The sequence below is a fragment of the Seriola dumerili genome, unplaced genomic scaffold (genome assembly GCF_002260705.1).
Source record: "Seriola dumerili isolate Sdu_G_001 unplaced genomic scaffold, Sdu_1.0 BDQW01000047.1, whole genome shotgun sequence".
Lineage (NCBI taxonomy): Eukaryota > Metazoa > Chordata > Actinopteri > Carangiformes > Carangidae > Seriola > Seriola dumerili.
Window position 1 is genome coordinate 1,329,413 of NW_019174302.1, and position 12,697 is coordinate 1,342,109.

The 12,697-nt window shown below is 36.2% G+C and overlaps 1 protein-coding gene across 1 annotated transcript in view; it reads left to right on the forward strand.

Moving 5' to 3' along the window:
• The first annotated feature begins 3,825 nt into the window (after nt 1-3,825).
• LOC111217820 (SEC14-like protein 2) overlaps nt 3,826-12,697 on the forward strand; it is a 32,096-nt gene continuing 23,224 nt past the window's right edge. Inside the window, exons 1-4 of the mRNA XM_022739799.1 lie at nt 3,826-3,907; nt 5,150-5,225; nt 10,353-10,396; nt 11,519-11,580. The gene's annotated coding sequence lies outside the window, so the exon portion shown is untranslated. The remainder of the gene's footprint in view (nt 3,908-5,149; nt 5,226-10,352; nt 10,397-11,518; nt 11,581-12,697) is intronic.

Here is a 12,697-nt window from a genome sequence, read left to right on the forward strand (position 1 = left end):
GCTTAGCTTAGCTTAGCTTAGCTTAGCATAAAGACTGGAAACAGATGGAAACTGCTAGCCTGGCTCTGTCCAACAATAAAACTCAAAACACAAATTGGTTTGAACAAATTTTTTTTCACCTTTGGAGCCAGGCTAGCAGTTTCCCTTTGTTTTCAGTCTTTACGCTAAGCTAAGCTAACCATCTCTTGGCTGTAGCTTCCTACTTGGGTCACAAACATGAGAGTGGTATCGATTTTCAGGTCCTGATTGGAGCAGGAAGTATTTGACTTCAGATTTCTGGTTTCATGTTTTAGATGTATTCAGGCACTTTAGTACCATTAAAGCAGGAGACAGAGCTGAGGTGTGCAGGTTGTCTCATCCATAAATGTAAAGCTCGATCAGAACTGCCAGTTTCCTCGTAGAAGAGCTGTGGTGACAGGAGGGTGAGATGGTCAGAAGATACGATCATGGAGAGGTTTTCCATCCCTGTAAAAAAAAACAAACAAAAAAAAACAAAACAAAAGATGAAAAAGAACAAGCAACCAGGTTAGCATGCACTGTTTAAGTAGCTTTGTGCTTTGTCCCCATTATCGAAGTCAGGTCTCTGTTTTCACATCTCGTCGCCTTTGTCCCAACATATACATATAAATATAAGATAAACTGTATGCATAGAGATTGTATCAAAGGTTTCTTTTTGTTTTGTTTTTTAAATACTGAAGAGTTATTTTTGGAATCATTGGTATAAAAGTTTTAAAAAGACGGAATATTTTTGATAGGATGTAGGCCACATTCATTTTGCAGTTTGTGTAGCAGGTTCCTTCCTTGAGCACTGAGAGGAAAAAAAAACAAACTATAGACTCTTAAGCAAATCTGATATTAAAACGTTTTGTCATAAAGTGGAAAATATCTAATCCCACAATGCAACATAAAGTTCTTTAGTTTGAGATGAATGTTAAAGTAAAGATGTACAAATTTAAAAAACAAAATAAAAGCTCTAGTTATTTTTACCTTCAGCAGCCAAAACATCCACGACTTAACGCTCAGACTGCTCGTTAAAGAAATCCACAAACTGATTTATCATTTCTCCATATAACACGAGTGAATGTGGCTGTTTTTCTGACTCGTTAAACTCCATGTTTAGTCGTTAAACGGCTCATTTAATGAATTGTTAATTGCGTTGACTGGGTGTAAAATCAAATGTCAAATTTTCTGGAGGGAAAAAAACAACTAATGTTTAATTTAGTGACTAAGTTTTACCTTTATGTACAAGAAAATGTCGAGTTGATGATTTGACGTTAAACTGAAGAAATTTTTTATTTTTTTAAAGGATCATTTTTCTTTTCTTCATCTGTATAAACAGCCTGGAGATACAAGGTTTTTTTTTTTTTCTGGAAAAAAAAAATAGAAAAATGAATGCCTCCTAAAAATATTTTTTTCACTTGCCTCTCAGGAGTTAAAGGAAAAAAAAAAAAAAAAATTCTACCAAGAAAGAACAGTAACGCTTCATAACTTACTAACACACTATTATATATTTACCTCGTGTTTGTGCATGGAGAAATTAAAAATCACCTGGAGGGAAACATGAAGGCTTTTAGTCAGATTTAGACTGTGGTAGTGGCGTACTTCACCCTCTTGTGGCCGAAATCAGTATTACAAAAGCAAACACCCAAAACTAAATTTCTTGGTAGAATTATTATTATTATTATTATTTATTTTTTTGTAAAAAAATGTTTTAATCTAAGTTTCTTTTTCGTTTGTAATAACAACCTCTGAGAGGCAAGTGAGGGGGGGGTCATTTATTTATTTATTTTCCCCAGAAAAAAAAATCCCTCTCCTCTTGGGATGTTTATACAGATGAAAACAAAAACAGAAAAATAATCTTTTCATAAAATTAAAGATTTCACTTGCCCCTCAGGGCTTCCGTACAGTTTCCTCATTAGTTGTTTAGTAAACAGTGAAAAGGCCAAAACGTCTGAACTGACTTGTGTTTTGAGACGTAGTCACGTTAGCGACGCCGCTGCGACGCTTCTCCATCTGGCAGGTTCAAATACTTTTTGTTTTTGTTTTGTTTGTTTTATTGTTGAGGAACCCGAGTGAAGACCGAGGCCTGTTTGAAGGGGAAAGGTAACATGTTTCACCTGCTGTGTAAATAACCTCTAAACTGATGGTTTCTGAACAGCTGATTGATCTCGACAAAAGTACACACACTTTGTCTTCACTGTCTGAACTTTGGAGCGATGGAAACAGGATGAAGTTTAGGTTTTTTTTGTTTTTTTCATATTCTCTTTCAGGGCAGTCGAACTTTGGAAGGTAAATAATTCTTATTTTCTTTCAAGGGTGATTAAAACAACTTTCCACTATGTCAGAATGAGATGTACTTTTATGCTTTATGATTGTTTTTGAAGTGTTGTTATGTGTAAATCATCTATTTATTCATAAGCACCAGCTTTATTTTGGTGAACCTGGTATCTGGGTCCTAATCAGTTTCTGAAGAGCTTGTGTATTTAAGGAATAAAATGAGTTTTATGAAAAATGTCCTCTGTAATATTTTCTCCTCCAGAAATACCAACATCCACTCATTTAGTTTAGCTAAAGATTTTACTTTAATATTTTTAAAAAGTACAAAAGTACCTGTTTTTTTTTCCAGTGGTGGAAAGTACATAACTATAGTACAGTACTACTTCAGTAAAGTTTTGAGATATTTGTACTTCTTTCATATATTCCAAATGAATTTAAATTATTAAAACATAATTAACAAATAAATGATGATGTGTTGTTATAGATTAAAATAACACTTAATTGATCTCCAGGACATATTCACATGTAAAATTAATGCATCAATAATTACTGTGTATTCCACAGTATCTATGATCCTGAAATAAGCCATTCTGCACAATGTGTACTTTTACTTCTGGTACTTTGAGTATATTTTGATACCAATACTTTAGCACTTTAATTTTGAATGCAGGACTTCTAATTGTAACTGAGTGTTTTTACACTGTATCTGATAACACTTTAATTTAAGTCCCTCTAGTTTGTATTTATAAGCAGAAGCCTGTATAAACATTTAAAACATGGTTCATAACAAACTTTAATGTAGTTAACTGATATTTTCTCTCTCTCTCTCTCTCTCTCTCTCTCTCTATAAAAATAAACTCCAAATGTCAGAATCAGAATGTGCAGCTGGATCAGGACGTTCCAGACATTCATTTTCTCAGCGATTTCTCATAATTTCTGACATTTTCTGAATTTTCTCTGATAGAAATGAATGGAGGGGAGTGTTAGCCAGCGACACAGTTCAGCCTCAGCTTTTCCAGAAGTCAACAATCCCACTGCAAAGACCCCAGACCTGATGCTAATGAGACCACGGACCCTCATCTGATTTTTTACTGGGGACCCCCAGGAACCCCCTCGAGAACCCTCAGGGGTTCCCGGACCACACTTTGAGAACCACTGCTCTAGTTAACGTACAGGACAATTCAAACTTCTCCATTGAAGATATATTTAGTATTGTTACGTAGTTGAGTAAATTGTCATTTATAGTTGTTGGTAGATACATGAATAACAATATCTATCTATCTATATACATATCTATATATATAGAGATATGTATATAGATATGTGTATAGATATATATATAGGTATGTTAACAGAGAGTCTGTGTCGCAATAAACAGCCTTCAGCTACAGGATGAAAGTCCACCTGTGTGTGTGTGTGTGTGTGTGTGTGTGTGTGTCTCTCTCTCTCTCTCTCTCTCTCTCTCTCTCTCTCTCTCTAAGGGGGGGGCGTGGTGTTTACTACTCTACCTCAGTTTCCCTCCACTGCAGCTCATTCACAGACGCAGCTTCTGTCAGAGCGACTCAGCAGCTGAGACATGAGCGGACGAGTCGGAGACCTGAGCCCCAAACAGGCTGAAAGCTTAGCTGAGGTAGGAAATCAATAATCTAATATTGATCCAATATCATTTTCTCTAGGTGGACTGTAGTTTGCAGTTTGTCGCGTGAGATCGGACTGACTCTGTTGTCCTGGTATCTAAGACTCCTGGTTGTTGTAGTTGTTATGACTCACACTGATCCTATGGAAACTTCACTGACTGCTGTGTTTATAGTGACGGTGTTTTGTCCTCATTTATTTAAATACATTTAACTATATTTACATTTTATTCCTCTTTCTACTTCACTGCAGGGAAATATTTCACCTTGCCCTCCACTACATCTATATTTATATAAGAAGATACAAGCTGTAAAACACAACACATTAAACACAGAAAAATCCAGATTAATCAAAACTTTCTACTCCACAACATTAAAATGATCCTTAAATAATGATGTAGTTTTATTGATATTTTAATGTTATAATTAAGAATCTCAAAGTTTCACTCTGTACTTTTACTTGTGAGACTTTAAGTACATTTTGTCTTTCATGGTCATTTTGAATCCAGGACTTTTTCTTTCTAACGCATCATTTTTCATCGTTGTATTTTTTCAACTAATCATTCAGTTATTTGGTCTATAAAATCTAAATATTGTCAAAATATAATGAAAAATGTCATTTGATTAAACAACTGTCCAGAATCTGAAGACATTCAGTTTATAATTATGTTAGACTTAATGAGTCGACTGATGTCTGACAGTTAGCGTAGCTTAGCATAAAGACTGGGAAAAGAGGGAAACAGCTAGCCTGGCTCTGTGCAGTGGTAACTCTAAAACTCTTTAATTAACAGGTTAAGAAGGATAATTAGCTGTTTACAGGCGGTAAATCTGACTAGCTGTTTCTGGAAATTATAGTTTTTAGACTCAGTTTTAAATAAACAGGAAACAACATGTTAATCTTTGAGCTTTAGAGGAGCTGCGAGGTGGATTTGTTGCCTTTGGACAGAACCAGGCTAGCAGTTTCCCCCTGTTTCCAGTCTTTATGCTAAGCTAAGCTAACTGGCTGTCATGTTTACAGACATGAGAGTGGTGTCAAACTTCTTGTTTTACTCTCAGAAAGAAAGTGAATATTTAAAGTGTTGAGCTATTACTTAGCTGTAGCTAATAAGCAGCCACTGTCTCTTGTTATCAGGCTTTTAAATCCAGATTAAAACATCCAATCAGCAAAAAAAATAAACACGTCTGCCTCTTTTAAAAAGTTCATTTATATTGTTTATATGAACTTTCTCTTCCTCCAGTTTCGGGGGAGGATCCAGGACATCCTCCCCGACCTGCCTGCACAGCACGACCACTACCTCCTCCGCTGGCTCAGAGGTGAGAGCTGCAGACTCTCCACATCACACACACACACACACACACACACACACACACACACACACACACACACACACACACACACACACACACACACACACACACACACACACACCTGGACAGGCTGCAGTCTTAGTGTTTTCTCAGTGTTCTTGATGCTGGCACAACAACACTCAGTCAGTCGTCCAGGTACAAGGTGACTTCTTTAATCAGCCGACCTCCACTGCCACAGATAAACAGGTTAAACACAAAAGATAGAAATGATGACAAATGGAAAATACCAGAGGACATGAAACACTTATTATTTCCCTCCACCTTTTATTTGTTATTTGTTGTCTGTATAATCAGGACTTTAAACGCACCATGGGATGTGCCTGTTGTTTTTACTGCATTTAGGATTTAGTGTTTAAGGGAAATAAGATAAACTCAGCACAGTTTATTCACTTTTCAGGGAGAGATAAATGTGTTTAAAATAGGTTTTCCAATCGTATATAATTCACTACAGATGGAAAGTAACTAAGTTCTTTTACTCAGGTACTTCAGATTTTAGTTTCTTGTACTTTATTGAAGTATTTCCATTTTGTGCTACTTCATAATCTTATACATGAGACAACCCACTGTTAAACCAGTGGTTTCAAACCCTTTAGGTTTATCCTATTTATATTTCTACTCTATTACTATAACTTTAATATACTACTATGTTCTAGATTTCTATTTTCTACTTTTAGATTTAAAATAAAATATGAAACGTTTCTAAGATACAACAATTTGTTAAAGATTAAATCAGTGTTTCCCAACTTTTTTGACTCGTGGCCCCTGACAGAAAATCAGCGTCCAGTATGTTTTAGGACAAATTTCACAAAAGTAAAATTATCCAATGTTCCTGCAAGAAACAAGTTAAGATTAGAGGAAAGTCCAAAGATAAGTACAAATGTGAATATGAAAAATTTGTTTTTTTTCTTCTTTCCTCTCCCGTTAATCGTCTCATGACCCCTCAGATATATCTGCTGACCCTCTGGAGGGGCCCGACCCTTATATTGGAAACCAGCTCCAACAGTAAAATGCCGCTGAAACAATGATGCATCAGTTTTTAACAATCTGATGATGTCAGAGAATCAGAGGGGGGAGATTAATGCTTTTATTTTGATATTTTAAGTGTATTTTGTTCATAGCATTTTGACTGCAGGACTTTTACTTTTAAAGGAGCTTGTTTACATCCTGGTTTTGGGATTTACTCCCACCACTTCCTGTGTGTGACCCTTTGAAACCAGCGTCTCTGACCAAGGGAAACCTGCTCATTGATGACGAGCCGAAAACAAACGCAACAAAGGCCGTTTATTGGCTGTCACAGTTCAAAATGCTTCAGACGCCCGAGGCCGCGCTCGCTCTCTCTGCAGTGTCACACACACACACACAAACCTGTTCCCGTGTTTTTACATGACGCTGCAGCCGGTTTCACTGGAGGACGGCCTGTGTGGAAATACCTGAGCTGGAGTCTCTGGTATCGACACCTATCAGAGACCGTCACACTGAGACTCAGTGTTTCCAGCCTTAAAACACAGCCCTCATGTTTGTCCTCAGTTTGAACCATTTAAACTAACAACTCATTTCATTTTTCTTGTTTTAAGTTTCTTTGACTTTTCTTTAATCTTTGAGAATATTGGATCATTTTCTCTCTTTAAAGTGAAAACAGGATCCTCACTATCTTCTTGAGTCATACAAGTTGGAAACAACGGGTTTAATCTTTGACAGTGTCTTGTATTTTATAAGATTATTGTGTTTTTAATGTAAAATTTTATTATGAAAAGTAAGAACAGCTGTCAGATAAAAAACTGTGAAGTAATAACTACAATATTTTCCTCTAAAATGTGGTGGAGTAGAAATATAAAGTTGCATAAATTACCCCAAACTCGTACTGTACTGGCTCATGTTAGCATTAATATCAGAGTTTCATCTGCTCCAAAACTACCTGTAAAACTTCTTTACAATCCTGCAGTTATTTAGTTTTTATGATAAAACATGAACTATTGTTTCTGTTTGAGCTCAAGACCTCAGAAGTTTAGAAAAACCAGCATAAAAAAATTAAAAATAATAAAGATTATTTGGTAAAACTTTACTTTAACACGTCACACTTATAATTTATTTATTTACTTATATTTTTTTTAACCTAATGAAGCAGTATATAAACATAATATTATCATTTATAACACAACATGATAATTATAACACATTATAATGTCGTTATAAGCAGATATAAGGACAATGTAAGTGTTTTTTAGTGTAATTTAAACAATAATAACTTAATTATTTGACTATATTGTCATTATTATGTGTTTATAATGCAGTGACCACAGGGGGATAAATATTTTTTAAACTTTTTATTGAATGTTAGATGTTAAAAAATAAATCGAATAATGAATAATGAAATGAACGGAGAAAATTTTGAGTCAAATGAACAATAAAAAGGTAAAATGCTAATATTCACATAGAAATATATACAGTATATATACAGATAAACACACACATTAGTGATATAATATTAAATTAATTATAATAAAAGTTTGCAAACTCACACAGACCTGATCAGTCCAGCTCTTACTAAAGTGATACTTGAAATGTCCGATGATAATTAGCATCATTAAAGAGAGCGAGGTGTGTCTCTACAAAACCAGTGGAGGTGACTCAGAAGGTGCTAATGGTCTGTTAGACAGAGAGTGAAGGCAGCAGCAGCTGAAACACACAGAAGTGTTGTAGTGTTGAATGTATGTTGTGGTCGAGCCAAAAAAGTGAAAAGACTAAACCACCGCAGACACACAAAAGACTATTAAAATGAAATAATAAACTCTATATTTATATCAAAACACACTCTGCAACAACTCATCCTCCATTGTCTCGCTCTTCATGACTGAGCACCAGTATTTACTAAAATTAGATCAAATATGATGTTTTAAATTAGTTATTTAACGCCAAGCCAATACTGGAAATGAAAGGGGCGTGCTATCAGCGAGCTAACATTAATTAGCTAAACTGTAACTTCAGGCTAAAGTTAGAAACTAGTTAACATTAATTAGCTAAACTGTAACTTCAGGCTAAAGTTAGAAACTAGCTAACATTAATTAGCTAAACTGTAACTTCAGGCTAAAGTTAGAAACTAGCTAACATTAATTTTCATCCGTGACACAAGCTAATTCAGCTCCCCTGATCCCCCCATAATTTGCTGAAACTGTAACTTCAGGCTAAAGTTAGAAACTAGCTAACATTAGCCTTCATCCGTGACACAAGCTAATTCAGCTCCCCTGATCCCCCCATAATTTGCTGACCGACAGGTGTAACACTTGATTTTGTAGTTTACTGTGAAACCCGTTAGAAGCCAGGACAGGACACAGGAGAAACGTCCCCCCCCCCCCCCCACCCCCCCCCGACACACACCTTAAAACAACAGTGAACACAGGAGCAAAAAATCGACCGACTGACTCGGTGACATCAGTCACAACAGATTATCAGTCTGACAGTTTAAACATTAGCCACCAGCAGCCGGTGGTCGAGCAGCAGCAGCTGCCTTGGTGTTCTGCCTGCTTCTGAATCCAGCTTTACATAATCTCACTTTAAGGCGTGCTCTTTGATCAGATAATTGACACGAATTTTTCCACCGCGTCTCTTGGTTAATCAGTAATTTCTTTCCTATAATTTTCCTTTGACCCCGCGGCCGTGAAACATATTGTGTTACTCAGGTTTGAACCACCTCCCCTCAGTGGTCAGTAAATGTTTGTTTAATGCTGCACAGAATTAGACTGGGTGAAGCTGCACAGATTTAAATTTCTTTACTTTTCACCAACATTTAAAAAATACAGACGTGACATAAAATATGTAGATGATGAGTTTCTCTCTCCTCCTCTTGTTTCCTTTACAGATGTTCTGTCAAATATCCAATCAGTGCAGAAGTTCTCATTTCATTTAGATTTTAATCCTTTTCTGTCACAAACAACAGACACAAACAAACAAAAACACAGATTCAATCCAACATTTGACATCGACATGAAAAAGACAAAAGAATACAAGATGAAATAAAATAAAACTAAAGTTAAACATGACAGGATAAAACACTAAAAAATGAATAATAACTCATGTGCATAGTGGCAGACTGCTGTTGTGAGGTGCAGATTTATTTATTATTGATTGTACAAATGGTACATTTTTACTAAAATATAAAATCCTAAACTTTCATGACCTTTAGTTTAATAAATATAAAAGTTTATATCTGTTTTTAAACAGTGTCCTCCCTCCACACCAATAGATTTAGATCCAAAGAACCGTGTCTGTGATTAGAGCTGCAACAGGTTGACGATAATCGATTAGTTGAGTGATAGAAAATGAATTAGCCTATACTTTGATAATCAAGAATTGCCATTTTTCAAGCATCCAATGATCTCTGATTTGTTTCTTTTTTTCTTTCTTCTTTAGTAAATTAAAAAATATTTTTGAATGTTTTTGACATTAAATCAATTAATGAAGAGAAAAACCAGCAGATGAATCGATGATTAAAACAGTCATTAGTTGCTACGTTTTCTATGAATTTGAGTCTTTAGTTTTGCATTTATACACACATCAGCTGTGTTTAACGATTTTAATTATTAATGTTATTATTTCTAATCAAACATGTAATGTGGTCGTCTTATTTTGAAGGTTTGAAAGGAGGACTGTTGCTGCTTAAAGACCATAATTATAAACTTACATGCTCCACATGTGATTGATCCAGCAGGACCGTGTGTGTGTGTGTGTGTGTGTGTGTGTGTGTGTGTGTGTGTGTGTGTGTGTTGGTGTATGGTGTGTGGTTTGCTCTTCAGTGGGTCATAGTTCAGGGAGGCTCCAAACCATTGGGGACTCTGTGGATAATATTAGCATTGATCGTTTGCCCTCAGACAGTTTTGACTTCGTCTGAAAACAGGCTGAATTATATGAACTGTGTCAGAACTTCTATTGTTCCTATAATTAAATAATAGGCAGAGAATTATCTTTATGTTCTGTCGCCTCGTAAACATCTGACATGAGCGAACGTTGTCTGAGTCATGTTACCTGTATATTAATTATCAGGTCGTTGATATTAATCAATTATTTTTCTTTTTCCAGCTCGTAGCTTCAATGTTCAGAAAGCCGAGGCCATGATCAGGAAGGTAGAGCTCTGACGTGACGTTCACTGATCTTCCTCGTGTCCTGAATCTTTACATTTTAAGCCACTTCTTCTTTCCCTGCTGCACATTTTAAAGGGAAATGTTGTAATTTAACTCCACTGCATTTCTTTGAGAACCAAAGTTACTCATTACTTTGAAGATAAAGATTTTATTTTACACAAAAATCATGTTGTTTAAAGGTTAAACTCGTGTTTTTCAACCTTTTTCACTTGTTACCATTTACATCAAATCTGAGTCTGGCTCATGTTCAGAGAGGTGAAATTATCCAACGCTCCCACAAAAGAAGTCAAGATTGGACCCCTCAGATTTAAATCTGGTGACCCAGATAGGGGCCCGACCCCTAGGTTGGGACCCACAGGACTAAATTATGTAAGGCGTATGTGACGTAGCAGCTACGACAGTAAAATGCTGCTGAAGCATCGATGACTCAGGATCAATGATCTGATAATACCAGATATAATAATACATCAGTCACAGAGGGCACAAGAGGTCACTGCCGGGGTTCAAAGAATGATTATTTTCATATTTATTAAAACATTTTTTCTCATTTTAAATCTCCATCGTCGACATCTTCAAAACGTCTCCTTGTGTCCGACCCACAGATCTTCAGTTTACTGTCGTTTATGACAAAGAAAAACATCAAAATTCTCACATTTAATAAAGATGGAACCAGGAAAAACGATGAATCTTTTATCAAAATAAATCGGCTTCAGAAAGATTTTTTAATACGTTTGCAAACAAACTCTAAAAACATGTTTTCACTTTGTCATTATTGATCATGGAGCGTCGACTGATGCACAGACTGTTATGTCAATGAAATGTGAAAACATACAGGGGTCTGAAAACTGTCTGAAAGCTGCTGCAGCTGAAGGTTCGTTTTTCTGTCAGTCAACTAATTGATTAATTGACTAAATCGTTGCATCTGTTGAGCACAGTGAGCGAGGAGTTATGTTCTGACTTTATGTTGGTTTTTCCTTTAATATGTCCGGCCATCTGTTTCACCTGCGTTCACCAGTGTGTAAACTGTATTAACTCCCTCTCTCTCCCTCTCTCTCCCTCTCTTCTCTCTCTCTCTCTCTCTCTCTCTCTCTCTCTCTCTGCAAGCATGTGGAGTTCAGGAAACAGATGAGAGTGGACACCATCATATCTGACTGGAGACCTCTGAGGTGAACACACTCAGATTTGGTGTATATGTTTATTTTGAGGGCTGACAGGGCAGGAAATGTAAATCAATAATAAACTGTAATAATCTTTTAAAATCACGCTCCACCGATACTGCAGAAATGTGTTTTGGACTTTTTCTTTTGAACTTTCTAATTCGTTTCTTTTGATTCATTTAAACTGTTTGCAGCTGCAGAATGAGACGAAACACAAATAAAATAAGAAAAATCAAACAACAACAAAAATATATAAAATAAACTAAAAATAAATCAAAGAAAATGTAGAATGGGGAAAAGAAAATCACGTGTCAAAAGAAAAACCATAGTTTTAATGAAATTCATAATAACAGAGTTGTATTGTGACACAACGTTAACGTAAATTTTTCTTCTTCATGGAACTAAGACGTTATTTATTTTCTGTCTGTTCAATGTTTTTAAACAAAACGAGTCTTAGTTCATTTTTATATCTAATTAATCATAATGTTTTATGTAAAATGTTTATTCGTTAAAAGATCCATAAAAAATTAAAAAAAATTTTTATTTCACTTCATGTAGATTGATGATAAGGGGCTTTTACTGTGAAAGGACAGCTGTACTGCTTGGTCCAGGCTCATATTTTGAAATCTGGTTCCAAAGGGTTAAAGAAGCAAGTTATACAGGACTGTCTGCAGTTATGATGTCGGGTCCTGATCTCACCTTCCCTCAGGTGATCGAGAAGTACGTTTGTCTGGAGGGATGTGCGGCTACACAGGGAGGGAAGTCCCATCTGGTACGATGTGATTGGTCCCCTGGATCCCAAAGGTCTGTTGCTGTCGGCAACCAAGCAGGGACTTCCTGAAGACCAAGATCAGACACACAGAGATGCTGCGGCAGGAGTGTCAGAGGCAGACCGAGAAGGTCAGGACTGTCTCCTCATCTCCTTCTTGTTTCCTCCTCTCCTTTCCTCTTGTTTCCTTCCTAGTTTCCTTCTCTGCTTTCATTTGCTTCCTCCTTTCTTCTTTTCTTCTCCTCCTCTCTCCTCATCTCCTCTCCTCATCTCTCTTGTCTCCTCTCTTGTTGCCTCTCTTGGTTCTCTTGGTTCCTCTCCACTTGCCTTTCCCCTCTTTCATCACTTTTTTGTGTC